The 10,154-nt window shown below is 37.2% G+C and overlaps 1 protein-coding gene across 1 annotated transcript in view; it reads right to left on the reverse strand.

Moving 5' to 3' along the window:
- Positions 1-4,059, reverse strand: part of LOC109404617 (eukaryotic translation initiation factor 4E-binding protein Mextli) — a 52,954-nt gene extending 48,895 nt beyond the window's left edge. The window contains exon 1 of the mRNA XM_062849042.1: positions 3,973-4,059. The gene's annotated coding sequence lies outside the window, so the exon portion shown is untranslated. The remainder of the gene's footprint in view (positions 1-3,972) is intronic.
- Between the last annotated feature and the right edge of the window lie 6,095 nt (positions 4,060-10,154).

A 10,154-nucleotide genomic window follows, 5' to 3' on the forward strand; every position in this document is an offset into this window, starting at 1 on the left:
AAACGAATTACCTTACAAGGCTGTAAGTACCATATTTCAGAGGGCTGTAAGAATCCCTTATCAAAATATCTTACTCTTGTAGTAAAGAGTGTAACACAGTTACACAAAAAATGTGCAGAGGTTCAGATTCCTCATCACAAAATCGACAAGTATCATCTTCAACTTTTATTTCAACATTAATTTAATGTGATAATTGGTAAGACAGTGTCCTCTTATTAGTCCTGTATGTGTGCACAGTTCTTTTTGGACAGATAAAAAAGCTTGATTGTAATTGATACATTTGGAGTAATGATTTTTTTAGATTGTCATGCACCTTGGGTTTTACTCCAATTTGCATTAACCATAACCCTTTCCTAGTTCCTCAGTTCCACAAAAAGGTTTTGATAATCCTCTTATTGCTATTTCGTCTGCATTTTCATTCCCATCTATACCTTTGAGTCCAGACCCCCAATAAATATTTATGATATTGTTAGCAGATAGTTGCTAGTTGTAGCAAGAGAATACATAGCCATGCCAACTTCGAATTACAGCTGTAAGATTTTAAAGCAGTTTAAGCTGCTTGATTGTCAGAGAAAATGCAAATATTATGCTTGTATTTCCTCTTCAAACAAATTGTAGCTCATTCTTATATTGCTTGTATTTCAGCCTGGAAGACGGTTGGCCATCTACCCTTTGAGACTGATAAACTAACACCAGGACCTATTACTCCAGTTCCAACTTCATCGTTCTGTTTCGATCCGTCGGTATGAAAAACGATTGAACCTGGAAGAATTTGCAGTCCTCCTTCATTCCAAATGGCACGGTTCGGCTCTTCTACATTATATACACGATTTAAATTAAACTACGTTTCTACCCAGTCATTATTGACTGTAACTAATAAATTGATTTAAATTCCTTTTAAAATACTAAAATTTTCTTTATTGTCATTATCATAAAAAAACGTTGGTTCGTTTAAGCCGTATTGCGGCTTTTTCTGTTTCTAGTTGTACATGTTAATGTAATTTGTAATTTGTTTATTTATTCTTAACGGCAGGGTTGCCAGTGAATTACAGATTTTGAGTTCTTTGGTTTCTCCCGGTTTTCCCGGAATGTTCATTTTTTCCCGGTATTTTTTTCCCTAAATCGGTTCAGAAGCTATTCGTAATGGAAACTTTAGCGACTTAGAATATCTACACTCTTTTCACATGATATAATCAAGCAAAAATATGATCAATGCCAAAGAAACAAAATTAAAATTGTGGAAGTGTTTCTACAGTTACATAAAGGTACAGTGTTTTCAGAACTTATTCTTTATAAATTCTTGGGATTAACCTAATGAGAATTATACGCGTTTTGATGCCTACATTATCATTAGAATTCCTAGAAGATTCCGATAATGAATTGCTGAAGAATCCCCAGAAGGAACTCTTGGACAAACAGCAGTAGGAAATCCTGAAGAAATTTCATAGGCTATTCTGGAGGGTATCCACCGGAAGCTCTAGAAGAAATCCAAGAACAAAGCATAGACCAGCATTAACTCCGGCAGAAGAAATTCTCGCCGGAATTCTAGAAAGAACTCCTGGAGTAATTTCTGAGAAAATTTTAGAAAAAAAAAAAGATTTCCCGTAGAAACTTTTGTAGGAACTCCAGGAGAAATTAAAACTAACCAATGAACTGTTTCAATTTTCAATGAAACTCCTGGAGGAATTTCAAGGCGATCTTTTGGGTAAAACTCTGAAATAATCTCTTAAGAATTCCAATTCCTAGTGGCATTTTTTTTTTGCAATTCCAATGAAACATATTAAAGGCTTCTATAAAAACTGTACGTGTACGTTTGTGCAACTGTAAAGCACTTCCTCATTTCTTCTCCTTTTTAGTTTGAACATCAAAACATCATTTCCACTAGGATTGATACAGTATGCCTGATACTTGTGTTAAAATTTTAAAGATTTTTTCTTATTCAACAAGCTGGACACTACAGATTATTCTCATGGAGTATAAAATAATAATAATTAGTAACAAGGACCTGGGATCGAATCTCACTCACGGGAAACTCACAAAATTTGAAATCTTTTTTCTGAAGGGAAGTAAAACGTGGATCTCGAGATGAACTAACCTCAAATTTATGCCACAAAAGTTCAGCTAATTGGACGCAGTGGCTTAATTTCCTTAACAGTGGAGGAAAAAAAACCTCAAATTGATTTTTACTTAAATTTGACAGTCCGACACTTAAACTTGGCAGTTCTCCTAAGGAATTAATTATCGAACTGTCTAGTTTAAGTGAAAATTAATTTCACTTCTCCAATTGGAACATACCCTAAGAATAGAAAATTGCATTCTACTCAATGTTGTTCTTCTAAACGCGAAAAACGCATCAAAACTCTTACAACTAATGACAATATTGAATTTTAAAATTACTTCTAAAACACTTTAATGTAGGTCATTTCCTTTGCAAGATGCGTGTTCTACCACTTTTAGTGAAATAGATCAAAACTAATGCCCAAACATTTTAGGATTGTCCAGGCAACAGACACTCTGCTAATTGATATGGACTGTGGCCAATTATTATTTTGTACTTTGTGTAACATTAAAAAGGTTCAACCACAAACATACAATAACACTCAAATGTGGTTCAGCATTATGTATATATATTATCAATGATAAGTGAGCCTAAACAGCCCTGTCAGTCAACGATGCTGGCCAATACCTCAAATCGATATGTAGCAAACCAACGTCGGTTCACTGCTGGAAAATTGCGATGCAAGAGCACTTTTGGCGCACGAATGGCTACCGGAGGAGAAAGCGGAAGTCCACAAAGAAAAAAAAAATGAAAAAAACCTCACCTAATCAGCAGTTGTAGTGGGTAGGTAGTAGTGAAAGAGAAAAGAGTTATCTCAATTATTTTCACTGAATAATGCATCTTTGCTGTTATAATGTACAAACATGCCTGCGAGGGAAAACCAGCTGTACGAAAGGAAAATGAAAAAAGATCAGACCACGATCAGATGGTTTGCAAGTATATGAAGGAGACAGTACTTAGATAATCGTTGGAGTACATAATCGAATGTAACTGAATATTTTCTGAATGTTTTGAAAACAGTGTCTTATAAAATTTAAAACTATTCCAAATTAAAATATCTTTTTGTATTACGATCATCCTGAGCCAATAAATATGTACCGATGGATCGCCTTGAGATTTAAAACGCTCTTCCTTTCATCCGCCAGAAATTATTGCACACTGGTGTCTATTGTTCATATGTTGCACGCATTCCGTTTACCAGTCCATACCACGGCCGCGATGATGACACATTCGAATTCTTCCGTCGCGGTGCACTACCATCTGATAAAACCCCGCACCCGCCTATCACTTCCCGTGACCCTCGACGATCAAACACAGCAGCGGCGGACGGACACTGTTATTTATTGATGTTTTCTTTGTTGCGCTTGGCCAAAGCAAGCGCCGAGTTCCGATCAATCTCCTGCAGAATCCCTCTCCGAACACATCAATAAAACGCAACAAACCGCCCACTCTCCTTCGAAGCAATCACCACCCACCACCCCCCACACAAGCAACATTTTTTTTATCACACAACATCTGCGACGATCGCCGCACACCACCACCAGAGCACAGGGCGCAACGCTACCAACCAGCTGTCAAACGCGCCTGCTGATGACGGTGCGCGAGTTTCTTTTTCTTTTCACCACCGCGCCACTACCGCCACCGATGTCTTCCGATCCGACGACGACCGCACATCCGCGCACACACACGTCGTCGGGTGGAGAAAATTTTCATTCTTCATCACAGCGCACCATTTCCGAGCGCTCCCGTAATTGCTGGAATCCAACAACCAAAAACCGCACAAAACACTCCGATTGCGTGCCGTATCCGCCGCAATAACCGATCGCGAAAAACTCGAAAACTTTACGCGCAGCGAACGGCCACGATCGCGAAATTAGGCACCAAATACGCATTTTTCCACTTGCATGGCTCACCTTTTTTTTCTGCTTGCTACAGATCCAACTTTCCTGAACGCGAACAAGCTGTCGAATGAATGTCCGTCGCAGTCCTCGTCCTGCATGTGCATGCAGTGTCTGATGTTGCAGAGCGCTGTGCGCAGTGTTGTTGTGTGACATGACAGAGCACACTGGACAAAAACGTCCGGCGTAAATCGAATGCAATGTCATTCAATGGCTGTCTGCAATAGACCGGTCCAATTTTTGAGGGATGGTGAAGGGCTTTCAGGTGTACTCGAATAAAACAAGTAGATTTCAAGGTAGATTAACACTTCTCATCTAAAATCTAAAAAAAAAACTGCATTTCGGTCTAGCAGACCCAGTCTGTTACGCCTAACCCATCCAAGATCGTCGTAAGCCTCTCTCCGTATTAACCATAATCAAAAAGGAGATCCATGCCAGGTTCTACAGCTCGCGGGGTTGACACCACGGCTGAAACTCGTTTTCCTACTCGTGACAAACGATTTCTCCACACATTCATTAGAAACCTTGTAGGGAACTTAGTCGATGCGCTGCACAGCAGATCTGGTCTTCTATCCAGCGCACTAAAATGTTCGACATCCCAGTCAGCCAGTGAGAGATTTTCGATATCGATCGATATCGATTTGTATGGAATCGATGGCGATCGCTATCGTCAGATAAAGCACTATAAAGGAAATCCGAATCTGGTTGATAGGGATACGACCAACGTACAGCTTAGGAAAAACATCGATTTTTACGTTTTCCAAAATTCCGCAACAACATTCCGGAAATCTGCTGATCAGATACCCAAGAGGTGGGTCCTCGGATTATGTGGGGATCGACCCAGTAAAACCTCATTGGATGACTTCGAAAAGGAGATCGTACATGAGTACTCACTATTGGTTTAAGCGTTCCACTCGCCTTAACCCTTTGAAGCCGGATTTTTTCCAAGCGTTATTATAGAGTTTTTCCTACGTATTTCTGTGGTTTTGGTGCTCAACAGTATAGAAAGGGTAGAATATGATGCAGAATATTTTTTCTGAATATCCTAGGTCATCCAAACGGTTCTTGAGTACGGATTCTATAGTCTACGCGTGTAACAGTAACTTCTTTCATTATTCAAAGCTACAATTTGCAATCTATCACATCCAGTAAGTCTTCTGGAAGTTCAAAAGACAGTATCAGATCAGTCGTGATATCCTAGGTTATCCAAATTGTTCTTGAGTTTAAATCCTAAAGTCTACGAGTGTAACGGTAACTTTTTTCAATATACAAAGCTACGATTTAAAATGTATCATGTCCAGTAAGTATTTTGAATGTTCAAAGACAGTATTAGCACAGACAAACAGACGTAACACTTGCGAAATTCCATCGACCACGCTTTTAACGATCATTTTAAATTTTCATAGTTGTGGCCTTCATAACCAGAGGCGCGCGCATCGTTTTTCTATGCGTTTGACGTTTCACACTAGCGCCTTCTGTTGACGATATTGCACAACACAGTGATTCGTGCAACTTTTCCACCAGATGATGGTAGTGTGAACTGGGCGATGGATTTCCATGAAAATCGTTCAAGTTGCTACGTCTGTTTGTCTGTGGTACTAGAATAATTGGGATATTCTAGGTCATCAAAACTATTCTTGAGTTCAGATACTAAAGACTACGGGTATAACGTTAACTTCTTTTAATATATAAAGCTACGATTTGTAATCCATCATGTCCAGTTAGTCTTCTGGAAGTTCAATAGACAGTATCAGATCAGTCGGGATATCCTAGGTCATCCAAACTGCTCTTGAGTTTAGATCCTGAAGTCTACGGGTATAATGGTAAAATCTTTCATTATATAGAGCCACGATATGTAATTTCGGCTGGGGTCATCCAAACTATTAATGTTAATGTTAATTTATCGACCGTATTCTATTAATAACTTGATGATTTTGTGGCTATAGCGGTCTCTTTCTACTCATAGTATAAGGGAGTAGAGATCAAAGTGGATAATGAAATGATAGATATGATAGTCAGAGTTTAAAATTTTCATTTTCAATGAGTGAAATTCAACGTGAATTTTGAAAATTCTCAACTGAGGGATAAAAAAAAAATCATTTTGGTGAATGAATTTTTTTCACCTATTCATTCATTTTTCTGTCACTGACAATTTTCACTGAGAAATAAAACTGGACCGTACTCCCGATTATACTTCCAATCGCCTCAAAACTTGTGTATACCGTCGTGCGGGGCTACTTTTTACACTTTTTCATGGTTTTTCAACTTTATGACATTATAACTCCCAGAGTAGTGAATGGATTTCAACAATTTTTACACATAATAATTGTGAGTATGTATGTAGGATGTATGCAAAATTTGAACTAAATCCATCAATAAACAAAAAAGTTGTTCATACACCAATCGGACACATCTCATATAGAACCGGATGGGGGCTACTTTGGACATTTTTATCTATAACAAAATTGCATTTCAAATTCCAGGTTTATTAAGAACACTACTTTGTACCGATACTGTAGTATACTATATCAGACATGATTTCAATAAATTTATGCGTTTGAAGATGGTTCTGTGCTACCTTTGGTATTATGAGCAGCGTGATATTCCTATATAAATAGCCTGAAAAAAAGGGACCATCAATCCTTTATTTGGGTGAAATGGTCATTTATAATGTATAACGATACAAATATTCGATTGTATATGCTACGTTGATATATTTTGAATGAATTGATCAACCCTTTAAAATTTATGAACTGTAGAAACAATGCTTACAGACCAAATGTTCTGATACGTTATGTATATTTTATTGATTTATTCGATGTCTTTTCGCGTCCTGACGAGCAATAAACGGTCTGTTTGAAAAATAATTTCAACCAAATGGAGGGAAAACTATTGCTTCATAATAGTTCCAAAGACATCAAACAGATTTGAACCATATTTCGAATTCAAAAAATCCATATTCGAAAGTGTCCAAAGTAGCCCCGCATTTCAAAAGTAGCCCCGCACGACGGTAGTAGTTTATTAGAATATTAATTATGTTCTCTATTTGTCCATTAAGTCGTATTGTGCGGCTGTTAACAGAAATTGGACATTTTACGACGTGCGAAAAAATATTCGTGACAGCGAATTGAATGAAAAAAGAGAGGCATTCAGCTGACAATGAATGTGGTCAAACACGAATGAAAAAATGAGAATGTCAATCTTCACTTTCAATCTTCGAATTTTTTACTCTCTGATGATAGTATTCGCAAGTGTGATTTTTTTTATATATAAGGTGAAATTACGCAAGTAGGCCATGTATTGAACGAATACATCGAATGCGTGAAACTTCTGCCGTACGACCTGTGCTTTTAAACAGATCGGCTTGGTTGATAATTCATACCATTATCCACTTTGATCTCTACTCCCTTATACTATGAGTAGAAAGAGACCGCTATAGCCACAAAATCATCAAGTTGTTAATGTTAATGTTGCGATCGGCTGGGGTCATCCAAACTATTGATGTTAAAAATGTAGCATCTACAGCAATTGAAGTTTCTGTTCTGGCTATATAGCACATAACTCTATAATCTATTATACTTATTTACTGGAGCTCACAGAATACAATCAGAGACCATGACCTAGCTTCGGGATATTCAGAATCGTACATACTGTCCTGCAATATGGACACCATACAACATGGAGTCTACAGTCGTAATAATATCTATTTTGCTGTTTTGAGTTACATAACATTAGCAACCGTAATGATTGTATCTATTTCTTATATTTAGCGTTAATAACAATTTTAATAAAACTGAATCAACAATTCTTCGCTACACTCGGTTCGTGGCTGCAGTCCTTGTCTTCGGTCGCGTCTCACATTTGCCTTCAGATTGATGCTCGAGATGTGGTGGCTTCGTCATATCTCCACCTTAGCTGGAAGATCTTAGTTGTAGCGCGATGTAGGAAATTTTAGTAATTCTGAAATATCTCGAAGGTATTTTGGAATAACTCTCAGTTTCTCAGAAGTTCACGGATCTGAATAGGTTAGACTAGGTAACGTAACTTTTTATAGCACAAATAATGACTACAACGAATGCAGAATTTAAAATATAAGTTTCATAAAAGTTAGAACAACCTTAAATGTTTCAAAGGTACAGAGCAATGCCTACTAGTCTTTGAAGAATATTCAACAACATGGATCATTATATATCATTATTTAGTGTAGCAGGCAAGCATTGCAAGTGTAGATATGAAGTTGTGTACTCCATTAAAGATTGGATGTCCTAAATGATCACGAATCTATCGTGAAGTGGCCCTTGAGAGTTAAGAGGTTAATGGATCCTATTTGGTTGTGTAACGTTCACCTCATGTTACAGTAGTTGTTTTTATCAACTAAGCTCTACAACAGTAAGGATGGCCCATAATATCCCAAAAATATATAACAACGCTTATTGTTCCTCGAACAACTTTGGAAAATGCAGTAAATATAACACTATTTAACGTACTGGCAAAAGCTATTATCATAAGAGTAGACCTGAAGCTATGGTTTCCGAAGTATAGTTTGGTTGATCTGGAATATTTCAAAACTATCTTGGAATGACACATGAAATGCCAGGGGGATTACAGATTACAGTTGGGTGTGTAATGTTACAATTTATTGTAAGAATAACTACTGTAACTATCGAGCGCTAAACTTCAGAAGATGACCCATAATGTCCAGTAACCACGATTGATTACACAGCGCAACATTTTTTTGTCTCAAGAGCAAACTTATGTGTCTCTGACAGGTTTTGGGCCGCTGAATTCGAATCTGGGCTCAGATTTGCTCCAGCACGTCACAATTTTGAGCTATACCTCAATTTATAGGGCAAAATATGCGATTTTGGGCTTTGTTGACTGCCAGCCATTAAGCATGGAAATATTTTTTTAAGCAATCAAAAGGTATATTGGACGGTTAACATCTGAATTAATGACTCATGCAAAATATTTCATTTTATCAATTCAAATTTAATAGTTTTAAGCGATTTATGTTAGGTACGATTTTTCCCATTCAAGTCATCCTCCAAAAGTTGCATGCAAGTTTACTTACTAACATAAAATGCTTAAGGTTCAAGGATTCGTCATTGACATAATCGTCATCATTGAAAATTCAAAAGCAGTTTTCTCACTCAAAACATGAATGTTTACATTGAAAATGTATTCACTGTACTCCATTCTGCATCCGCAATACAGTGAATACATTTTCTCTGCGGAATTTTGAGCTTTGAACGAGAAACTGCTTTCGAATTTTCAATGATGACGATTATGTCAATGACGAATCCTTCAACCTTAAATCTATCAAATTTGTTTTGGTAAAACAAAATATTTCACATGAGTCGTTAATTTAGAGGTTAATTGACCAATTTACCTTTTGATTGCTTAAAAAAAATATTTCCATGCTTAATGGCTGGCAGTCAAAAAAGCCCAACATCGCATATTTTGCCCTATAAATTGAGGTATAGCACAAAATTGTGACGTGCTGGAGCAAATCTGAGCCCGGATTCGGATTTAGCGGCCCAAAATCTGTCAGAGACACATAAGTTTGCTCTTGAGACAGACCAAAAGTTAAATTTTGTTACGCTGTGTTACTCAGTATATCAGATATGGCTGCTGTTACGAGTGTAAGCCTGAAGTTCTGAACTCCAAAGTAGTTTGGCTAACCTGGAATAGTGTCTCTAAATGACATTTGAGACTTCAAAAGCCTCACGAATCCCAGTAGATTATGTAATGTTATTATTTATGGCGAAAACACATAAAGTTATATTCTTGTACATTTGAAGCACTTCATTATAGCACAGTTTGGACGACCCTGAATTTCCCATAGGTTTATAATAATATAAAGTAGACTTCAGATTGGTCCAGTAGGAGCGGTTGATTATACAACGTTACTCAGTATAACAGTTACGAGCATAGTCCTGAAGTTCTGAACTCCAGGATATATATACTATAGTTTGGCTGACCTGGAATATCCCTATAGTATCTATAAATGACATTGTAGATTTCAAGAGCTTCACGGATCCGAGTAGATTATGTAATGCTATTATTTATGGCGAAAACACTTAAAATTATTCTTGCAGATTTGAAGGACTTTTTGTAATTTGTAACAATTTTGCCGAAGACAGTATTCTGTTTTATTGAATGTGTGAATTGATACAGCCGTTTGTATGTTGGGCTCA

This window comes from Aedes albopictus, chromosome 2 (assembly GCF_035046485.1).
Source record: "Aedes albopictus strain Foshan chromosome 2, AalbF5, whole genome shotgun sequence".
Classification (NCBI taxonomy): Eukaryota; Metazoa; Arthropoda; class Insecta; order Diptera; family Culicidae; genus Aedes; species Aedes albopictus.